Below are 26,370 nucleotides of genomic sequence, written 5' to 3'. Positions count from 1 at the left end.
GTCATACCTCAACACCTTCCATACATGTACAGCCACCACAGCATGAAGCACCAGTGATGTCACAGCTCAATACCTTCCATACATGTACAGGAACCACAGCATGAAGAACCAGTGATGTCACAGCTCAACACCTTCCATACATGTACAGCCAGCACAGCATGAAGAACCAGTGATGTCACACCTCTATACCTCCCATACATGTACAGCCACCACAGCAGGAAGAGCCAGTGATGTCACAGCTCAACACCTTCCATACATGTACAGCCACCACAGCATGAAGAACCAGTGATGTCACAGCTCAACACCTTCCATACATGTACAGGAACCACAGCATGAAGAACAAGTGATGTCACAGCTCAACACCTTCCATACATGTACAGCCAGCACAGCATGAAGAACCAGTGATGTCACACCGCAACACATGTACAGCCACCACAGCATGAAGAACCAGTGATGTCATACCTCAATACCTTCCATACATGTACAGCCACCACAGCAGGAAGAGCCAGTGATGTCACAGCTCAACACCTTCCATACATGTACAGCCACCACAGCATGAAGAACCAGTGATGTCACACCTCAATACATGTACAGCCACCACAGCATGAAGAACCAGTGATGTCACACCTCAATACCTCCCATACATGTACAGCCACCACAGCATGAAGAACCAGTGATGTCACAGCTCAATACATGTACAGCCACCACAGCATGAAGAACCAGTGATGTCACACCTCAATACATCCCATACATGTACAGCCAGCACAGCATGAAGAACCAGTGATGTCACAGCTCAATACCTTCCATACATGTACAGCCACCACAGCATGAAGAACCAGTGATGTCACACCTCAATACATGTACAGCCACCACAGCATGAAGAACCAGTGATGTCACAGCTCAACACCTTCCATACATGTACAGCCACCACAGCATGAAGAACCAGTGATGTCACAGCTCAATACCTTCCATACATGTACAGCCACCACAGCATGAAGAACCAGTGATGTCACACCTCAATACCTTCCATACATGTACAGCCACCACAGCATGAAGAACCAGTGATGTCACACCTCAATACATGTACAGCCACCACAGCATGAAGAACCAGTGATGTCACAGCTCAACACCTCCCATACATGTACAGCCACCACAGCATGAAGAACCAGTGATGTCACACCTCAATACATGTACAGCCACCACAGCATGAAGAACCAGTGATGTCACAGCTCAACACCTTCCATACATGTACAGCCAGCACAGCATGAAGAACCAGTTATGTCACAGCTCAATACCTCCCATACATGTACAGCCACCACAGCATGAAGAACCAGTGATGTCACAGCTCAACACCTTCCATACATGTACAGCCACCACAGCATGAAGAACCAGTGATGTCACACGTCACTACATGTACAGCCACCACAGCATGAAGAACCAGTGATGTCACAGCTCAATACATGTACAGCCACCACAGCATGAAGAACCAGTGATGTCACACCTCAATACCTCCCATACATGTACAGCCACCACAGCATGAAGAACCAGTGATGTCACAGCTCAATACCTTCCATACATGTACAGCCAGCACAGCATGAAGAACCAGTGATGTCACAGCTCAACACCTTCCATACATGTACAGCCACCACAGCATGAAGAACCAGTGATGTCACACCTCAATACATGTACAGCCACCACAGCATGAAGAACCAGTGATGTCACAGCTCAACACCTTCCATACATGTACAGCCAGCACAGCATGAAGAACCAGTGATGTCACAGCTCAATACCTCCCATACATGTACAGCCACCACAGCATGAAGAACCAGTGATGTCACAGCTCAATACCTTCCATACATGTACAGCCACCACAGCATGAAGAACCAGTGATGTCACACCTCAATATCTTCCATACATGTACAGGAACCACAGCATGAAGAACCAGTGATGTCACACCTCAACACCTTCCATACATGTACAGCCACCACAGCATGAGGAACCAGTGATGTCACACCTCAATACCTTCCATACATGTACAGGAACCACAGCATGAAGAACCAGTGATGTCACACCTCAACACCTTCCATACATGTACAGCCACCACAGCATGAAGAACCAGTGATGTCATACCTCAATACCTTCCATACATGTACAGCCACCACAGCAGGAAGAGCCAGTGATGTCACAGCTCAACACCTTCCATACATGTACAGCCACCACAGCATGAAGAACCAGTGATGTCACAGCTCAATACCTTCCATACATGTACAGCCACCACAGCATGAAGAACCAGTGATGTCACACCTCAATACATGTACAGCCACCACAGCATGAAGAACCAGTGATGTCACAGCTCAACACCTCCCATACATGTACAGCCACCACAGCATGAAGAACCAGTGATGTCACACCTCAATACATGTACAGCCACCACAGCATGAAGAACCAGTGATGTCACAGCTCAACACCTTCCATACATGTACAGCCAGCACAGCATGAAGAACCAGTGATGTCACAGCTCAATACCTCCCATACATGTACAGCCACCACAGCATGAAGAACCAGTGATGTCACAGCTCAATACCTTCCATACATGTACAGCCACCACAGCATGAAGAACCAGTGATGTCACACCTCAATATCTTCCATACATGTACAGGAACCACAGCATGAAGAACCAGTGATGTCACACCTCAACACCTTCCATGCATGTACAGCCACCACAGCATGAAGAACCAGTGATGTCACACCTCAATACCTTCCATACATGTACAGGAACCACAGCATGAAGAACCAGTGATGTCACACCTCAATACCTTCCATACATGTACGGCCACCACAGCATGAAGAACCAGTGATGTCATACCTCAACATCTTCCATACATGTACAGCCACCACAGCAGGAAGAGCCAGTGATGTCACAGCTCAACACCTTCCATACATGTACAGCCACCACAGCATGAAGAGCCAGTGATGTCATACCTCAACACCTTCCATACATGTACAGCCACCACAGCATGAAGAACCAGTGATGTCACACCTCAACACATGTACAGCCACCACAGCATGAAGAACCAGTGATGTCATACCTCAATACCTTCCATACATGTACAGCCACCACAGCAGGAAGAGCCAGTGATGTCACAGCTCAACACCTTCCATACATGTACAGCCACCACAGCATGAAGAACCAGTGATGTCACAGCTCAATACATGTACAGCCACCACAGCATGAAGAACCAGTGATGTCACACCTCAATACATCCCATACATGTACAGCCAGCACAGCATGAAGAACCAGTGATGTCACAGCTCAATACCTTCCATACATGTACAGCCACCACAGCATGAAGAACCAGTGATGTCACACCTCAATACATGTACAGCCACCACAGCATGAAGAACCAGTGATGTCACAGCTCAACACCTTCCATACATGTACAGCCACCACAGCATGAAGAACCAGTGATGTCACAGCTCAATACCTTCCATACATGTACAGCCACCACAGCATGAAGAACCAGTGATGTCACACCTCAATACCTTCCATACATGTACAGCCACCACAGCATGAAGAACCAGTGATGTCACACCTCAATACATGTACAGCCACCACAGCATGAAGAACCAGTGATGTCACAGCTCAACACCTCCCATACATGTACAGCCACCACAGCATGAAGAACCAGTGATGTCACACCTCAATACATGTACAGCCACCACAGCATGAAGAACCAGTGATGTCACAGCTCAACACCTTCCATACATGTACAGCCAGCACAGCATGAAGAACCAGTTATGTCACAGCTCAATACCTCCCATACATGTACAGCCACCACAGCATGAAGAACCAGTGATGTCACAGCTCAACACCTTCCATACATGTACAGCCACCACAGCATGAAGAACCAGTGATGTCACACGTCACTACATGTACAGCCACCACAGCATGAAGAACCAGTGATGTCACAGCTCAATACATGTACAGCCACCACAGCATGAAGAACCAGTGATGTCACACCTCAATACCTCCCATACATGTACAGCCACCACAGCATGAAGAACCAGTGATGTCACAGCTCAATACCTTCCATACATGTACAGCCAGCACAGCATGAAGAACCAGTGATGTCACAGCTCAACACCTTCCATACATGTACAGCCACCACAGCATGAAGAACCAGTGATGTCACACCTCAATACATGTACAGCCACCACAGCATGAAGAACCAGTGATGTCACAGCTCAACACCTTCCATACATGTACAGCCAGCACAGCATGAAGAACCAGTGATGTCACAGCTCAATACCTCCCATACATGTACAGCCACCACAGCATGAAGAACCAGTGATGTCACAGCTCAATACCTTCCATACATGTACAGCCACCACAGCATGAAGAACCAGTGATGTCACACCTCAATATCTTCCATACATGTACAGGAACCACAGCATGAAGAACCAGTGATGTCACACCTCAACACCTTCCATACATGTACAGCCACCACAGCATGAGGAACCAGTGATGTCACACCTCAATACCTTCCATACATGTACAGCCACCACAGCATGAAGAACCAGTGATGTCACACCTCAATACCTCCCATACATGTACAGCCACCACAGCATGAAGAACCAGTGATGTCACAGCTCAATACCTTCCATACATGTACAGCCACCACAGCAGGAAGAGCCAGTGATGTCACAGCTCAACACCTTCCATACATGTACAGCCACCACAGCATGAAGAACCAGTGATGTCACACCTCAATACATGTACAGCCACCACAGCATGAAGAACCAGTGATGTCACAGCTCAACACCTTCCATACATGTACAGCCAGCACAGCATGAAGAACCAGTGATGTCACAGCTCAATACCTCCCATACATGTACAGCCACCACAGCATGAAGAACCAGTGATGTCACAGCTCAATACCTTCCATACATGTACAGCCACCACAGCATGAAGAACCAGTGATGTCACACCTCAATATCTTCCATACATGTACAGGAACCACAGCATGAAGAACCAGTGATGTCACACCTCAACACCTTCCATACATGTACAGCCACCACAGCATGAGGAACCAGTGATGTCACACCTCAATACCTTCCATACATGTACAGGAACCACAGCATGAAGAACCAGTGATGTCACACCTCAACACCTTCCATACATGTACAGCCACCACAGCATGAAGAACCAGTGATGTCATACCTCAATACCTTCCATACATGTACAGCCACCACAGCAGGAAGAGCCAGTGATGTCACAGCTCAACACCTTCCATACATGTACAGCCACCACAGCATGAAGAACCAGTGATGTCACAGCTCAATACCTTCCATACATGTACAGCCACCACAGCATGAAGAACCAGTGATGTCACACCTCAATACATGTACAGCCACCACAGCATGAAGAACCAGTGATGTCACAGCTCAACACCTCCCATACATGTACAGCCACCACAGCATGAAGAACCAGTGATGTCACACCTCAATACATGTACAGCCACCACAGCATGAAGAACCAGTGATGTCACAGCTCAACACCTTCCATACATGTACAGCCAGCACAGCATGAAGAACCAGTGATGTCACAGCTCAATACCTCCCATACATGTACAGCCACCACAGCATGAAGAACCAGTGATGTCACAGCTCAATACCTTCCATACATGTACAGCCACCACAGCATGAAGAACCAGTGATGTCACACCTCAATATCTTCCATACATGTACAGGAACCACAGCATGAAGAACCAGTGATGTCACACCTCAACACCTTCCATGCATGTACAGCCACCACAGCATGAAGAACCAGTGATGTCACACCTCAATACCTTCCATACATGTACAGGAACCACAGCATGAAGAACCAGTGATGTCACACCTCAATACCTTCCATACATGTACGGCCACCACAGCATGAAGAACCAGTGATGTCATACCTCAACATCTTCCATACATGTACAGCCACCACAGCAGGAAGAGCCAGTGATGTCACAGCTCAACACCTTCCATACATGTACAGCCACCACAGCATGAAGAGCCAGTGATGTCATACCTCAACACCTTCCATACATGTACAGCCACCACAGCATGAAGAACCAGTGATGTCACACCTCAACACATGTACAGCCACCACAGCATGAAGAACCAGTGATGTCATACCTCAATACCTTCCATACATGTACAGCCACCACAGCAGGAAGAGCCAGTGATGTCACAGCTCAACACCTTCCATACATGTACAGCCACCACAGCATGAAGAACCAGTGATGTCACACCTCAATACATGTACAGCCACCACAGCATGAAGAACCAGTGATGTCACAGCTCAACACCTCCCATACATGTACAGCCACCACAGCATGAAGAACCAGTGATGTCACACCTCAATACATGTACAGCCACCACAGCATGAAGAACCAGTGATGTCACAGCTCAACACCTTCCATACATGTACAGCCAGCACAGCATGAAGAACCAGTGATGTCACAGCTCAATACCTCCCATACATGTACAGCCACCACAGCATGAAGAACCAGTGATGTCACAGCTCAATACCTTCCATACATGTACAGCCACCACAGCATGAAGAACCAGTGATGTCACACCTCAATATCTTCCATACATGTACAGGAACTACAGCATGAAGAACCTGTGATGTCACACCTCAACACCTTCCATACATGTACAGCCACCACAGCATGAAGAACCAGTGATGTCACACCTCAATATCTTCCATACATGTACAGGAACCACAGCATGAAGAACCAGTGATGTCACAGCTCAATACCTTCCATACATGTACAGCCACCACAGCATGAAGAACCAGTGATGTCACACGTCAATACCTTCCATACATGTACAGGAACCACAGCATGAAGAACCAGTGATGTCACACCTCAATACATGTACGGCCACCACAGCATGAAGAACCAGTGATGTCATACCTCAACACCTTCCATACATGTACAGCCACCACAGCATGAAGCACCAGTGATGTCATACCTCAATACCTTCCATACATGTACAGCCACCACAGCATGAAGAACCAGTGATGTCATACCTCAACACCTTCCATACATGTACAGCCACCACAGCATGAAGCACCAGTGATGTCACACCTCAACACCTTCCATACATGTACAGCCACCACAGCAGGAAGAGCCAGTGATGTCACAGCTCAACACCTTCCATACATGTACAGCCACCACAGCATGAAGCACCAGTGATGTCACACCTCAACACCTTCCATACATGTACAGCCACCACAGCAGGAAGAGCCAGTGATGTCACACCTCAACACATGTACAGCCACCACAGCAAGAACCAGTGATGTCATACCTCAATACCTTCCATACATGTACAGCCACCACAGCAGGAAGAGCCAGTGATGTCACAGCTCAACACCTTCCATACATGTACAGCCACCACAGCATGAAGAACCAGTGATGTCACAGCTCAATACCTTCCATACATGTACAGCCACCACAGCATGAAGAACCAGTGATGTCACACCTCAATACATGTACAGCCACCACAGCATGAAGAACCAGTGATGTCACAGCTCAACACCTTCCATACATGTACAGCCAGCACAGCATGAAGAACCAGTGATGTCACAGCTCAATACCTTCCATACATGTACAGCCACCACAGCATGAAGAACCAGTGATGTCACACCTCAATATCTTCCATACATGTACAGGAACCACAGCATGAAGAACCAGTGATGTCACACCTCAACACCTTCCATACATGTACAGCCACCACAGCATGAAGAACCAGTGATGTCACACCTCAATATCTTCCATACATGTACAGCCACCACAGCAGGAAGAGCCAGTGATGTCACACCTCAATACCTTCCATACATGTACGGCCACCACAGCATGAAGAACCAGTGATGTCATACCTCAACATCTTCCATACATGTACAGCCACCACAGCAGGAAGAGCCAGTGATGTCACAGCTCAACACCTTCCATACATGTACAGCCACCACAGCATGAAGAGCCAGTGATGTCATACCTCAACACCTTCCATACATGTACAGCCACCACAGCATGAAGAACCAGTGATGTCACACCTCAACACATGTACAGCCACCACAGCATGAAGAACCAGTGATGTCATACCTCAATACCTTCCATACATGTACAGCCACCACAGCAGGAAGAGCCAGTGATGTCACAGCTCAACACCTTCCATACATGTACAGCCACCACAGCATGAAGAACCAGTGATGTCACACCTCAATACATGTACAGCCACCACAGCATGAAGAACCAGTGATGTCACAGCTCAACACCTCCCATACATGTACAGCCACCACAGCATGAAGAACCAGTGATGTCACACCTCAATACATGTACAGCCACCACAGCATGAAGAACCAGTGATGTCACAGCTCAACACCTTCCATACATGTACAGCCAGCACAGCATGAAGAACCAGTGATGTCACAGCTCAATACCTCCCATACATGTACAGCCACCACAGCATGAAGAACCAGTGATGTCACAGCTCAATACCTTCCATACATGTACAGCCACCACAGCATGAAGAACCAGTGATGTCACACCTCAATATCTTCCATACATGTACAGGAACTACAGCATGAAGAACCTGTGATGTCACACCTCAACACCTTCCATACATGTACAGCCACCACAGCATGAAGAACCAGTGATGTCACACCTCAATATCTTCCATACATGTACAGGAACCACAGCATGAAGAACCAGTGATGTCACAGCTCAATACCTTCCATACATGTACAGCCACCACAGCATGAAGAACCAGTGATGTCACACGTCAATACCTTCCATACATGTACAGGAACCACAGCATGAAGAACCAGTGATGTCACACCTCAATACATGTACGGCCACCACAGCATGAAGAACCAGTGATGTCATACCTCAACACCTTCCATACATGTACAGCCACCACAGCATGAAGAACCAGTGATGTCACACCTCAATATCTTCCATACATGTACAGGAACTACAGCATGAAGAACCTGTGATGTCACACCTCAACACCTTCCATACATGTACAGCCACCACAGCATGAAGAACCAGTGATGTCACACCTCAATATCTTCCATACATGTACAGGAACCACAGCATGAAGAACCAGTGATGTCACAGCTCAATACCTTCCATACATGTACAGCCACCACAGCATGAAGAACCAGTGATGTCACACGTCAATACCTTCCATACATGTACAGGAACCACAGCATGAAGAACCAGTGATGTCACACCTCAATACATGTACGGCCACCACAGCATGAAGAACCAGTGATGTCACAGCTCAATACCTCCCATACATGTACAGCCACCACAGCATGAAGAACCAGTGATGTCACAGCTCAATACCTTCCATACATGTACAGCCACCACAGCATGAAGAACCAGTGATGTCACAGCTCAATACCTTCCATACATGTACAGCCACCACAGCATGAAGAACCAGTGATGTCACACCTCAATATCTTCCATACATGTACAGGAACTACAGCATGAAGAACCTGTGATGTCACACCTCAACACCTTCCATACATGTACAGCCACCACAGCATGAAGAACCAGTGATGTCACACCTCAATATCTTCCATACATGTACAGGAACCACAGCATGAAGAACCAGTGATGTCACAGCTCAATACCTTCCATACATGTACAGCCACCACAGCATGAAGAACCAGTGATGTCACACGTCAATACCTTCCATACATGTACAGGAACCACAGCATGAAGAACCAGTGATGTCACACCTCAATACATGTACGGCCACCACAGCATGAAGAACCAGTGATGTCATACCTCAACACCTTCCATACATGTACAGCCACCACAGCATGAAGCACCAGTGATGTCATACCTCAATACCTTCCATACATGTACAGCCACCACAGCATGAAGAACCAGTGATGTCATACCTCAACACCTTCCATACATGTACAGCCACCACAGCATGAAGCACCAGTGATGTCACACCTCAACACCTTCCATACATGTACAGCCACCACAGCAGGAAGAGCCAGTGATGTCACAGCTCAACACCTTCCATACATGTACAGCCACCACAGCATGAAGCACCAGTGATGTCACACCTCAACACCTTCCATACATGTACAGCCACCACAGCAGGAAGAGCCAGTGATGTCACACCTCAACACATGTACAGCCACCACAGCAAGAACCAGTGATGTCATACCTCAATACCTTCCATACATGTACAGCCACCACAGCAGGAAGAGCCAGTGATGTCACAGCTCAACACCTTCCATACATGTACAGCCACCACAGCATGAAGAACCAGTGATGTCACAGCTCAATACCTTCCATACATGTACAGCCACCACAGCATGAAGAACCAGTGATGTCACACCTCAATACATGTACAGCCACCACAGCATGAAGAACCAGTGATGTCACAGCTCAACACCTTCCATACATGTACAGCCAGCACAGCATGAAGAACCAGTGATGTCACAGCTCAATACCTTCCATACATGTACAGCCACCACAGCATGAAGAACCAGTGATGTCACACCTCAATATCTTCCATACATGTACAGGAACCACAGCATGAAGAACCAGTGATGTCACACCTCAACACCTTCCATACATGTACAGCCACCACAGCATGAAGAACCAGTGATGTCACACCTCAATATCTTCCATACATGTACAGGAACCACAGCATGAAGAACCAGTGATGTCACAGCTCAATACCTTCCATACATGTACAGCCACCACAGCATGAAGAACCAGTGATGTCACACGTCAATACCTTCCATACATGTACAGGAACCACAGCATGAAGAACCAGTGATGTCACACCTCAATACCTTCCATACATGTACGGCCACCACAGCATGAAGAACCAGTGATGTCATACCTCAACACCTTCCATACATGTACAGCCACCACAGCATGAAGCACCAGTGATGTCATACCTCAATACCTTCCATACATGTACAGCCACCACAGCATGAAGAACCAGTGAGGTCATACCTCAACACCTTCCATACATGTACAGCCACCACAGCATGAAGCACCAGTGATGTCACACCTCAACACCTTCCATACATGTACAGCCACCACAGCAGGAAGAGCCAGTGATGTCACAGCTCAACACCTTCCATACATGTACAGCCACCACAGCATGAAGAACCAGTGATGTCACACCTCAATACATGTACAGCCACCACAGCATGAAGAACCAGTGATGTCACAGCTCAACACCTTCCATACATGTACAGCCACCACAGCATGAAGAACCAGTGATGTCACACCTCAATATCTTCCATACATGTACAGGAACCACAGCATGAAGAACCAGTGATGTCACAGCTCAATACCTTCCATACATGTACAGCCACCACAGCATGAAGAACCAGTGATGTCACACCTCAATACCTTCCATACATGTACGGCCACCACAGCATGAAGAACCAGTGATGTCATACCTCAACACCTTCCATACATGTACAGCCACCACAGCATGAAGAGCCAGTGATGTCATACCTCAACACCTTCCATACATGTACAGCCACCACAGCATGAAGAACCAGTGATGTCATACCTCAACACCTTCCATACATGTACAGCCACCACAGCATGAAGCACCAGTGATGTCACAGCTCAATACCTTCCATACATGTACAGGAACCACAGCATGAAGAACCAGTGATGTCACACCTCAACACCTTCCATACATGTACAGCCAGCACAGCATGAAGAACCAGTGATGTCACACCTCTATACCTCCCATACATGTACAGCCACCACAGCAGGAAGAGCCAGTGATGTCACAGCTCAACACCTTCCATACATGTACAGCCACCACAGCATGAAGAACCAGTGATGTCACAGCTCAACACCTTCCATACATGTACAGCCACCACAGCATGAAGAACCAGTGATGTCACACGTCAATACCTTCCATACATGTACAGGAACCACAGCATGAAGAACCAGTGATGTCACACCTCAATACATGTACGGCCACCACAGCATGAAGAACCAGTGATGTCATACCTCAACACCTTCCATACATGTACAGCCACCACAGCATGAAGAACCAGTGATGTCACACCTCAATATCTTCCATACATGTACAGGAACTACAGCATGAAGAACCTGTGATGTCACACCTCAACACCTTCCATACATGTACAGCCACCACAGCATGAAGAACCAGTGATGTCACACCTCAATATCTTCCATACATGTACAGGAACCACAGCATGAAGAACCAGTGATGTCACAGCTCAATACCTTCCATACATGTACAGCCACCACAGCATGAAGAACCAGTGATGTCACACGTCAATACCTTCCATACATGTACAGGAACCACAGCATGAAGAACCAGTGATGTCACACCTCAATACATGTACGGCCACCACAGCATGAAGAACCAGTGATGTCACAGCTCAATACCTCCCATACATGTACAGCCACCACAGCATGAAGAACCAGTGATGTCACAGCTCAATACCTTCCATACATGTACAGCCACCACAGCATGAAGAACCAGTGATGTCACAGCTCAATACCTTCCATACATGTACAGCCACCACAGCATGAAGAACCAGTGATGTCACACCTCAATATCTTCCATACATGTACAGGAACTACAGCATGAAGAACCTGTGATGTCACACCTCAACACCTTCCATACATGTACAGCCACCACAGCATGAAGAACCAGTGATGTCACACCTCAATATCTTCCATACATGTACAGGAACCACAGCATGAAGAACCAGTGATGTCACAGCTCAATACCTTCCATACATGTACAGCCACCACAGCATGAAGAACCAGTGATGTCACACGTCAATACCTTCCATACATGTACAGGAACCACAGCATGAAGAACCAGTGATGTCACACCTCAATACATGTACGGCCACCACAGCATGAAGAACCAGTGATGTCATACCTCAACACCTTCCATACATGTACAGCCACCACAGCATGAAGCACCAGTGATGTCATACCTCAATACCTTCCATACATGTACAGCCACCACAGCATGAAGAACCAGTGATGTCATACCTCAACACCTTCCATACATGTACAGCCACCACAGCATGAAGCACCAGTGATGTCACACCTCAACACCTTCCATACATGTACAGCCACCACAGCAGGAAGAGCCAGTGATGTCACAGCTCAACACCTTCCATACATGTACAGCCACCACAGCATGAAGCACCAGTGATGTCACACCTCAACACCTTCCATACATGTACAGCCACCACAGCAGGAAGAGCCAGTGATGTCACACCTCAACACATGTACAGCCACCACAGCAAGAACCAGTGATGTCATACCTCAATACCTTCCATACATGTACAGCCACCACAGCAGGAAGAGCCAGTGATGTCACAGCTCAACACCTTCCATACATGTACAGCCACCACAGCATGAAGAACCAGTGATGTCACAGCTCAATACCTTCCATACATGTACAGCCACCACAGCATGAAGAACCAGTGATGTCACACCTCAATACATGTACAGCCACCACAGCATGAAGAACCAGTGATGTCACAGCTCAACACCTTCCATACATGTACAGCCAGCACAGCATGAAGAACCAGTGATGTCACAGCTCAATACCTTCCATACATGTACAGCCACCACAGCATGAAGAACCAGTGATGTCACACCTCAATATCTTCCATACATGTACAGGAACCACAGCATGAAGAACCAGTGATGTCACACCTCAACACCTTCCATACATGTACAGCCACCACAGCATGAAGAACCAGTGATGTCACACCTCAATATCTTCCATACATGTACAGGAACCACAGCATGAAGAACCAGTGATGTCACAGCTCAATACCTTCCATACATGTACAGCCACCACAGCATGAAGAACCAGTGATGTCACACGTCAATACCTTCCATACATGTACAGGAACCACAGCATGAAGAACCAGTGATGTCACACCTCAATACCTTCCATACATGTACGGCCACCACAGCATGAAGAACCAGTGATGTCATACCTCAACACCTTCCATACATGTACAGCCACCACAGCATGAAGCACCAGTGATGTCATACCTCAATACCTTCCATACATGTACAGCCACCACAGCATGAAGAACCAGTGAGGTCATACCTCAACACCTTCCATACATGTACAGCCACCACAGCATGAAGCACCAGTGATGTCACACCTCAACACCTTCCATACATGTACAGCCACCACAGCAGGAAGAGCCAGTGATGTCACAGCTCAACACCTTCCATACATGTACAGCCACCACAGCATGAAGAACCAGTGATGTCACACCTCAATACATGTACAGCCACCACAGCATGAAGAACCAGTGATGTCACAGCTCAACACCTTCCATACATGTACAGCCACCACAGCATGAAGAACCAGTGATGTCACACCTCAATATCTTCCATACATGTACAGGAACCACAGCATGAAGAACCAGTGATGTCACAGCTCAATACCTTCCATACATGTACAGCCACCACAGCATGAAGAACCAGTGATGTCACACCTCAATACCTTCCATACATGTACGGCCACCACAGCATGAAGAACCAGTGATGTCATACCTCAACACCTTCCATACATGTACAGCCACCACAGCATGAAGAGCCAGTGATGTCATACCTCAACACCTTCCATACATGTACAGCCACCACAGCATGAAGAACCAGTGATGTCATACCTCAACACCTTCCATACATGTACAGCCACCACAGCATGAAGCACCAGTGATGTCACAGCTCAATACCTTCCATACATGTACAGGAACCACAGCATGAAGAACCAGTGATGTCACACCTCAACACCTTCCATACATGTACAGCCAGCACAGCATGAAGAACCAGTGATGTCACACCTCTATACCTCCCATACATGTACAGCCACCACAGCAGGAAGAGCCAGTGATGTCACAGCTCAACACCTTCCATACATGTACAGCCACCACAGCATGAAGAACCAGTGATGTCACAGCTCAACACCTTCCATACATGTACAGCCACCACAGCATGAAGAACCAGTGATGTCACAGCTCAACACCTTCCATACATGTACAGCCACCACAGCATGAAGAACCAGTGATGTCACAGCTCAACACCTTCCATACATGTACAGCCAGCACAGCATGAAGAACCAGTGATGTCACAGCTCAATACCTCCCATACATGTACAGCCACCACAGCATGAAGAACCAGTGATGTCACAGCTCAATACCTTCCATACATGTACAGCCACCACAGCATGAAGAACCAGTGATGTCACACCTCAATATCTTCCATACATGTACAGGAACTACAGCATGAAGAACCTGTGATGTCACACCTCAACACCTTCCATACATGTACAGCTACCACAGCATGAAGAACCAGTGATGTCACACCTCAATATCTTCCATACATGTACAGGAACCACAGCATGAAGAACCAGTGATGTCACAGCTCAATACCTTCCATACATGTACAGCCACCACAGCATGAAGAACCAGTGATGTCACACGTCAATACCTTCCATACATGTACAGGAACCACAGCATGAAGAACCAGTGATGTCACACCTCAATACATGTACGGCCACCACAGCATGAAGAACCAGTGATGTCATACCTCAACACCTTCCATACATGTACAGCCACCACAGCATGAAGAACCAGTGATGTCACACCTCAATATCTTCCATACATGTACAGGAACTACAGCATGAAGAACCTGTGATGTCACACCTCAACACCTTCCATACATGTACAGCCACCACAGCATGAAGAACCAGTGATGTCACACCTCAATATCTTCCATACATGTACAGGAACCACAGCATGAAGAACCAGTGATGTCACAGCTCAATACCTTCCATACATGTACAGCCACCACAGCATGAAGAACCAGTGATGTCACACGTCAATACCTTCCATACATGTACAGGAACCACAGCATGAAGAACCAGTGATGTCACACCTCAATACATGTACGGCCACCACAGCATGAAGAACCAGTGATGTCACAGCTCAATACCTCCCATACATGTACAGCCACCACAGCATGAAGAACCAGTGATGTCACAGCTCAATACCTTCCATACATGTACAGCCACCACAGCATGAAGAACCAGTGATGTCACAGCTCAATACCTTCCATACATGTACAGCCACCACAGCATGAAGAACCAGTGATGTCACACCTCAATATCTTCCATACATGTACAGAACTACAGCATGAAGAACCTGTGATGTCACACCTCAACACCTTCCATACATGTACAGCCACCACAGCATGAAGAACCAGTGATGTCACACCTCAATATCTTCCATACATGTACAGGAACCACAGCATGAAGAACCAGTGATGTCACAGCTCAATACCTTCCATACATGTACAGCCACCACAGCATGAAGAACCAGTGATGTCACACGTCAATACCTTCCATACATGTACAGGAACCACAGCATGAAGAACCAGTGATGTCACACCTCAATACATGTACGGCCACCACAGCATGAAGAACCAGTGATGTCATACCTCAACACCTTCCATACATGTACAGCCACCACAGCATGAAGCACCAGTGATGTCATACCTCAATACCTTCCATACATGTACAGCCACCACAGCATGAAGAACCAGTGATGTCATACCTCAACACCTTCCATACATGTACAGCCACCACAGCATGAAGCACCAGTGATGTCACACCTCAACACCTTCCATACATGTACAGCCACCACAGCAGGAAGAGCCAGTGATGTCACAGCTCAACACCTTCCATACATGTACAGCCACCACAGCATGAAGCACCAGTGATGTCACACCTCAACACCTTCCATACATGTACAGCCACCACAGCAGGAAGAGCCAGTGATGTCACACCTCAACACATGTACAGCCACCACAGCAAGAACCAGTGATGTCATACCTCAATACCTTCCATACATGTACAGCCACCACAGCAGGAAGAGCCAGTGATGTCACAGCTCAACACCTTCCATACATGTACAGCCACCACAGCATGAAGAACCAGTGATGTCACAGCTCAATACCTTCCATACATGTACAGCCACCACAGCATGAAGAACCAGTGATGTCACACCTCAATACATGTACAGCCACCACAGCATGAAGAACCAGTGATGTCACAGCTCAACACCTTCCATACATGTACAGCCAGCACAGCATGAAGAACCAGTGATGTCACAGCTCAATACCTTCCATACATGTACAGCCACCACAGCATGAAGAACCAGTGATGTCACACCTCAATATCTTCCATACATGTACAGGAACCACAGCATGAAGAACCAGTGATGTCACACCTCAACACCTTCCATACATGTACAGCCACCACAGCATGAAGAACCAGTGATGTCACACCTCAATATCTTCCATACATGTACAGGAACCACAGCATGAAGAACCAGTGATGTCACAGCTCAATACCTTCCATACATGTACAGCCACCACAGCATGAAGAACCAGTGATGTCACACGTCAATACCTTCCATACATGTACAGGAACCACAGCATGAAGAACCAGTGATGTCACACCTCAATACCTTCCATACATGTACGGCCACCACAGCATGAAGAACCAGTGATGTCATACCTCAACACCTTCCATACATGTACAGCCACCACAGCATGAAGCACCAGTGATGTCATACCTCAATACCTTCCATACATGTACAGCCACCACAGCATGAAGAACCAGTGAGGTCATACCTCAACACCTTCCATACATGTACAGCCACCACAGCATGAAGCACCAGTGATGTCACACCTCAACACCTTCCATACATGTACAGCCACCACAGCAGGAAGAGCCAGTGATGTCACAGCTCAACACCTTCCATACATGTACAGCCACCACAGCATGAAGAACCAGTGATGTCACACCTCAATACATGTACAGCCACCACAGCATGAAGAACCAGTGATGTCACAGCTCAACACCTTCCATACATGTACAGCCACCACAGCATGAAGAACCAGTGATGTCACACCTCAATATCTTCCATACATGTACAGGAACCACAGCATGAAGAACCAGTGATGTCACAGCTCAATACCTTCCATACATGTACAGCCACCACAGCATGAAGAACCAGTGATGTCACACCTCAATACCTTCCATACATGTACGGCCACCACAGCATGAAGAACCAGTGATGTCATACCTCAACACCTTCCATACATGTACAGCCACCACAGCATGAAGAGCCAGTGATGTCATACCTCAACACCTTCCATACATGTACAGCCACCACAGCATGAAGAACCAGTGATGTCATACCTCAACACCTTCCATACATGTACAGCCACCACAGCATGAAGCACCAGTGATGTCACAGCTCAATACCTTCCATACATGTACAGGAACCACAGCATGAAGAACCAGTGATGTCACACCTCAACACCTTCCATACATGTACAGCCAGCACAGCATGAAGAACCAGTGATGTCACACCTCTATACCTCCCATACATGTACAGCCACCACAGCAGGAAGAGCCAGTGATGTCACAGCTCAACACCTTCCATACATGTACAGCCACCACAGCATGAAGAACCAGTGATGTCACAGCTCAACACCTTCCATACATGTACAGGAACCACAGCATGAAGAACAAGTGATGTCACAGCTCAACACCTTCCATACATGTACAGCCAGCACAGCATGAAGAACCAGTGATGTCACACCGCAATACCTTCCATACATGTACAGGAACCACAGCATGAAGAACCAGTGATGTCACAGCTCAACACCTCCCATACATGTACAGCCACCACAGCATGAAGAACCAGTGATGTCACACCTCAATACCTCCCATACATGTACAGCCAGCACAGCATGAAGCACCAGTGATGTCACAGCTCAATACATGTACAGCCACCACAGCATGAAGAACCAGTGATGTCACAGCTCAACACCTTCCATACATGTACAGGAACCACAGCATGAAGAACCAGTGTTGTCACAGCTCAACACCTTCCATACATGTACAGCCACCACAGCATGAAGAACCAGTGATGTCACAGCTCAATACCTTCCATACATGTACAGCCACCACAGCATGAAGAGCCAGTGATGTCACAGCTCAACACCTTCCATACATGTACAGCCACCACAGCATGAAGAACCAGTGATGTCACAGCTCAACACCTCCCATACATGTACAGCCACCACAGCATGAAGAACCAGTGATGTCACACCTCAACACCTCCCATACATGTACAGCCACCACAGCATGAAGAACCAGTGATGTCACACCTCAACACCTTCCATACATGTACAGCCACCACAGAATGAAGAACCAGTGATGTCACACCTCATACCTTCCATACATGTACAGCCACCACAGCATGAAGAGCCAGTGATGTCACAGCTCAATACCTCCCATACATGTACAGCCACCACAGCATGAAGAGCCAGTGATGTCACAGCTCAATACCTTCCATACATGTACAGCCACCACAGCATGAAGAACCAGTGATGTCACAGCTCAATACATGTACAGCCACCACAGCATGAAGAACCAGTGATGTCACAGCTCAACACCTTCCATACATGTACAGCCACCACAGCATGAAGAGCCAGTGATGTCACACCTCAATACCTTCCATACATGTACAGCCACCACAGCATGAAGAGCCAGTGATGTCACACCTCAATAACATGTACAGCCACCACAGCATGAAGAACCAGTGATGTCACAGCTCAACACCTTCCATACATGTACAGCCACCACAGCATGAAGAGCCAGTGATGTCACACCTCAATACCTTCCATACATGTACAGCCACCACAGCATGAAGAACCAGTGATGTCACAGCTCAATACATGTACAGCCACCACAGCATGAAGAACCAGTGATGTCACAGCTCAACACCTTCCATACATGTACAGCCACCACAGCATGAAGAACCAGTGATGTCACACCTCAACACATGTACAGCCACCACAGCATGAAGAACCAGTGATGTCATACCTCAATACCTTCCATACATGTACAGCCACCACAGCAGGAAGAGCCAGTGATGTCACAGCTCAACACCTTCCATACATGTACAGCCACCACAGCATGAAGAACCAGTGATGTCACACCTCAATACATGTACAGCCACCACAGCATGAAGAACCAGTGATGTCACAGCTCAACACCTCCCATACATGTACAGCCACCACAGCATGAAGAACCAGTGATGTCACACCTCAATACATGTACAGCCACCACAGCATGAAGAACCAGTGATGTCACAGCTCAACACCTTCCATACATGTACAGCCAGCACAGCATGAAGAACCAGTGATGTCACAGCTCAATACCTCCCATACATGTACAGCCACCACAGCATGAAGAACCAGTGATGTCACAGCTCAATACCTTCCATACATGTACAGCCACCACAGCATGAAGAACCAGTGATGTCACACCTCAATATCTTCCATACATGTACAGGAACTACAGCATGAAGAACCTGTGATGTCACACCTCAACACCTTCCATACATGTACAGCCACCACAGCATGAAGAACCAGTGATGTCACACCTCAATATCTTCCATACATGTACAGGAACCACAGCATGAAGAACCAGTGATGTCACAGCTCAATACCTTCCATACATGTACAGCCACCACAGCATGAAGAACCAGTGATGTCACACGTCAATACCTTCCATACATGTACAGGAACCACAGCATGAAGAACCAGTGATGTCACACCTCAATACATGTACGGCCACCACAGCATGAAGAACCAGTGATGTCATACCTCAACACCTTCCATACATGTACAGCCACCACAGCATGAAGAACCAGTGATGTCACACCTCAATATCTTCCATACATGTACAGGAACTACAGCATGAAGAACCTGTGATGTCACACCTCAACACCTTCCATACATGTACAGCCACCACAGCATGAAGAACCAGTGATGTCACACCTCAATATCTTCCATACATGTACAGGAACCACAGCATGAAGAACCAGTGATGTCACAGCTCAATACCTTCCATACATGTACAGCCACCACAGCATGAAGAACCAGTGATGTCACACGTCAATACCTTCCATACATGTACAGGAACCACAGCATGAAGAACCAGTGATGTCACACCTCAATACATGTACGGCCACCACAGCATGAAGAACCAGTGATGTCACAGCTCAATACCTCCCATACATGTACAGCCACCACAGCATGAAGAACCAGTGATGTCACAGCTCAATACCTTCCATACATGTACAGCCACCACAGCATGAAGAACCAGTGATGTCACAGCTCAATACCTTCCATACATGTACAGCCACCACAGCATGAAGAACCAGTGATGTCACACCTCAATATCTTCCATACATGTACAGGAAACTACAGCATGAAGAACCTGTGATGTCACACCTCAACACCTTCCATACATGTACAGCCACCACAGCATGAAGAACCAGTGATGTCACACCTCAATATCTTCCATACATGTACAGGAACCACAGCATGAAGAACCAGTGATGTCACAGCTCAATACCTTCCATACATGTACAGCCACCACAGCATGAAGAACCAGTGATGTCACACGTCAATACCTTCCATACATGTACAGGAACCACAGCATGAAGAACCAGTGATGTCACACCTCAATACATGTACGGCCACCACAGCATGAAGAACCAGTGATGTCATACCTCAACACCTTCCATACATGTACAGCCACCACAGCATGAAGCACCAGTGATGTCATACCTCAATACCTTCCATACATGTACAGCCACCACAGCATGAAGAACCAGTGATGTCATACCTCAACACCTTCCATACATGTACAGCCACCACAGCATGAAGCACCAGTGATGTCACACCTCAACACCTTCCATACATGTACAGCCACCACAGCAGGAAGAGCCAGTGATGTCACAGCTCAACACCTTCCATACATGTACAGCCACCACAGCATGAAGCACCAGTGATGTCACACCTCAACACCTTCCATACATGTACAGCCACCACAGCAGGAAGAGCCAGTGATGTCACACCTCAACACATGTACAGCCACCACAGCAAGAACCAGTGATGTCATACCTCAATACCTTCCATACATGTACAGCCACCACAGCAGGAAGAGCCAGTGATGTCACAGCTCAACACCTTCCATACATGTACAGCCACCACAGCATGAAGAACCAGTGATGTCACAGCTCAATACCTTCCATACATGTACAGCCACCACAGCATGAAGAACCAGTGATGTCACACCTCAATACATGTACAGCCACCACAGCATGAAGAACCAGTGATGTCACAGCTCAACACCTTCCATACATGTACAGCCAGCACAGCATGAAGAACCAGTGATGTCACAGCTCAATACCTTCCATACATGTACAGCCACCACAGCATGAAGAACCAGTGATGTCACACCTCAATATCTTCCATACATGTACAGGAACCACAGCATGAAGAACCAGTGATGTCACACCTCAACACCTTCCATACATGTACAGCCACCACAGCATGAAGAACCAGTGATGTCACACCTCAATATCTTCCATACATGTACAGGAACCACAGCATGAAGAACCAGTGATGTCACAGCTCAATACCTTCCATACATGTACAGCCACCACAGCATGAAGAACCAGTGATGTCACACGTCAATACCTTCCATACATGTACAGGAACCACAGCATGAAGAACCAGTGATGTCACACCTCAATACCTTCCATACATGTACGGCCACCACAGCATGAAGAACCAGTGATGTCATACCTCAACACCTTCCATACATGTACAGCCACCACAGCATGAAGCACCAGTGATGTCATACCTCAATACCTTCCATACATGTACAGCCACCACAGCATGAAGAACCAGTGAGGTCATACCTCAACACCTTCCATACATGTACAGCCACCACAGCATGAAGCACCAGTGATGTCACACCTCAACACCTTCCATACATGTACAGCCACCACAGCAGGAAGAGCCAGTGATGTCACAGCTCAACACCTTCCATACATGTACAGCCACCACAGCATGAAGAACCAGTGATGTCACACCTCAATACATGTACAGCCACCACAGCATGAAGAACCAGTGATGTCACAGCTCAACACCTTCCATACATGTACAGCCACCACAGCATGAAGAACCAGTGATGTCACACCTCAATATCTTCCATACATGTACAGGAACCACAGCATGAAGAACCAGTGATGTCACAGCTCAATACCTTCCATACATGTACAGCCACCACAGCATGAAGAACCAGTGATGTCACACCTCAATACCTTCCATACATGTACGGCCACCACAGCATGAAGAACCAGTGATGTCATACCTCAACACCTTCCATACATGTACAGCCACCACAGCATGAAGAGCCAGTGATGTCATACCTCAACACCTTCCATACATGTACAGCCACCACAGCATGAAGAACCAGTGATGTCATACCTCAACACCTTCCATACATGTACAGCCACCACAGCATGAAGCACCAGTGATGTCACAGCTCAATACCTTCCATACATGTACAGGAACCACAGCATGAAGAACCAGTGATGTCACACCTCAACACCTTCCATACATGTACAGCCAGCACAGCATGAAGAACCAGTGATGTCACACCTCTATACCTCCCATACATGTACAGCCACCACAGCAGGAAGAGCCAGTGATGTCACAGCTCAACACCTTCCATACATGTACAGCCACCACAGCATGAAGAACCAGTGATGTCACAGCTCAACACCTTCCATACATGTACAGGAACCACAGCATGAAGAACAAGTGATGTCACAGCTCAACACCTTCCATACATGTACAGCCAGCACAGCATGAAGAACCAGTGATGTCACACCGCAATACCTTCCATACATGTACAGGAACCACAGCATGAAGAACCAGTGATGTCACAGCTCAACACCTCCCATACATGTACAGCCACCACAGCATGAAGAACCAGTGATGTCACACCTCAATACCTCCCATACATGTACAGCCAGCACAGCATGAAGCACCAGTGATGTCACAGCTCAATACATGTACAGCCACCACAGCATGAAGAACCAGTGATGTCACAGCTCAACACCTTCCATACATGTACAGGAACCACAGCATGAAGAACCAGTGTTGTCACAGCTCAACACCTTCCATACATGTACAGCCACCACAGCATGAAGAACCAGTGATGTCACAGCTCAATACCTTCCATACATGTACAGCCACCACAGCATGAAGAGCCAGTGATGTCACAGCTCAACACCTTCCATACATGTACAGCCACCACAGCATGAAGAACCAGTGATGTCACAGCTCAACACCTCCCATACATGTACAGCCACCACAGCATGAAGAACCAGTGATGTCACACCTCAACACCTCCCATACATGTACAGCCACCACAGCATGAAGAACCAGTGATGTCACACCTCAACACCTTTCCATACATGTACAGCCACCACAGAATGAAGAACCAGTGATGTCACACCTCAATACCTTCCATACATGTACAGCCACCACAGCATGAAGAGCCAGTGATGTCACAGCTCAATACCTCCCATACATGTACAGCCACCACAGCATGAAGAGCCAGTGATGTCACAGCTCAATACCTTCCATACATGTACAGCCACCACAGCATGAAGAACCAGTGATGTCACAGCTCAATACATGTACAGCCACCACAGCATGAAGAACCAGTGATGTCACAGCTCAACACCTTCCATACATGTACAGCCACCACAGCATGAAGAGCCAGTGATGTCACACCTCAATACCTTCCATACATGTACAGCCACCACAGCATGAAGAGCCAGTGATGTCACACCTCAATACATGTACAGCCACCACAGCATGAAGAACCAGTGATGTCACAGCTCAACACCTTCCATACATGTACAGCCACCACAGCATGAAGAGCCAGTGATGTCACACCTCAATACCTTCCATACATGTACAGCCACCACAGCATGAAGAACCAGTGATGTCACAGCTCAATACATGTACAGCCACCACAGCATGAAGAACCAGTGATGTCACAGCTCAACACCTTCCATACATGTACAGCCACCACAGCATGAAGAACCAGTGATGTCACAGCTCAACACCTTCCATACATGTACAGCCACCACAGCATGAAGAGCCAGTGATGTCACACCTCAATACCTTCCATACATGTACAGCCACCACAGCATGAAGAACCAGTGATGTCACAGCTCAATACATGTACAGCCACCACAGCATGAAGAACCAGTGATGTCACAGCTCAACACCTTCCATACATGTACAGGAACCACAGCATGAAGAACCAGTGTTGTCACAGCTCAACACCTTCCATACATGTACAGCCACCACAGCATGAAGAACCAGTGATGTCACAGCTCAACACCTCCCATACATGTACAGCCACCACAGCATGAAGAGCCAGTGATGTCACACCTCAACACCTTCCATACATGTACAGCCACCACAGCATGAAGAACCAGTGATGTCACAGCTCAATACATGTACAGCCACCACAGCATGAAGAACCAGTGATGTCACACCGCTATACCTTCTATATTGAGCTCAGCATCTGCACGGCGAGAAATCATTTGCACATCAAACTCTTTAGATGTGACAATCGCAGATTGAATATTTTATGGAGGAGAGGGGGACCTGTCTCTAAGCAGACAGGACGCCATCACCCAGCACAACAAAGGCCTCCACATCTGCGCTGCAGGTTGAGAAGGCAGCACTGACACGAAACAGCAGAACATGTAAAAAAAAGTCTGCAACAACGAGTGACAACTGCTGCTGTCTACACGGAACACAACCGCGCTGTAGGGGGCGCTGGAAGTTACACTTATGCGTGTGTACAGAGGGCGGCCGGGAGCGGAGACAGAGGGCGGCCGGGAGCGGAGACTGAGGGCGGCCGGGAGCGGGGACAGAGGGCGGCCGGGAGCGGGGACAGAGGGCGGCCGGGAGCGGGGACAGAGGGCGGCCGGGAGCGGAGACAGAGGGCGGCCGGGAGCGGAGACTGAGGGCGGCCGGGAGCGGCGACAGAGGGCGGCCGGGAGCGGAGACAGAGGGCGGCCGGGAGCGGAGACAGAGGGCGGCCGGGAGCGCCGGGGGTGTAAATATCATCTGCACCAGAACTGTTCATCCAGAGCTTCATGACGAGCAGCCGTATACAGGACCCCGGGATCACATCAGACTGCGGCCGGGAGCCGTGTACAATCAGCAAAGACCAACGTGGACCGCTCCAAGGAGGCGGAGAAGATGTACGGAGAACACGGGGGAGGGGCGGATAGCGCATGTTTAGGTGTCTAGGAGTGTC

At 47.8% G+C, this 26,370-nt stretch overlaps 1 long non-coding RNA gene across 1 annotated transcript in view; it reads right to left on the bottom strand.

Moving 5' to 3' along the window:
- LOC142726233 (uncharacterized) overlaps positions 1-26,272 on the bottom strand; it is a 40,721-nt gene extending 14,449 nt beyond the window's left edge. Inside the window, exon 1 of the long non-coding RNA XR_012876713.1 lies at positions 26,184-26,272. This is a non-coding gene — a long non-coding RNA (uncharacterized LOC142726233). The remainder of the gene's footprint in view (positions 1-26,183) is intronic.
- Positions 26,273-26,370: the final 98 nt, after the last annotated feature.

This window comes from Rhinoderma darwinii, unplaced genomic scaffold (assembly GCF_050947455.1).
Source record: "Rhinoderma darwinii isolate aRhiDar2 unplaced genomic scaffold, aRhiDar2.hap1 Scaffold_613, whole genome shotgun sequence".
Classification (NCBI taxonomy): Eukaryota; Metazoa; Chordata; class Amphibia; order Anura; family Rhinodermatidae; genus Rhinoderma; species Rhinoderma darwinii.
This window is presented reverse-complemented; position numbering and strand designations above follow the sequence as displayed.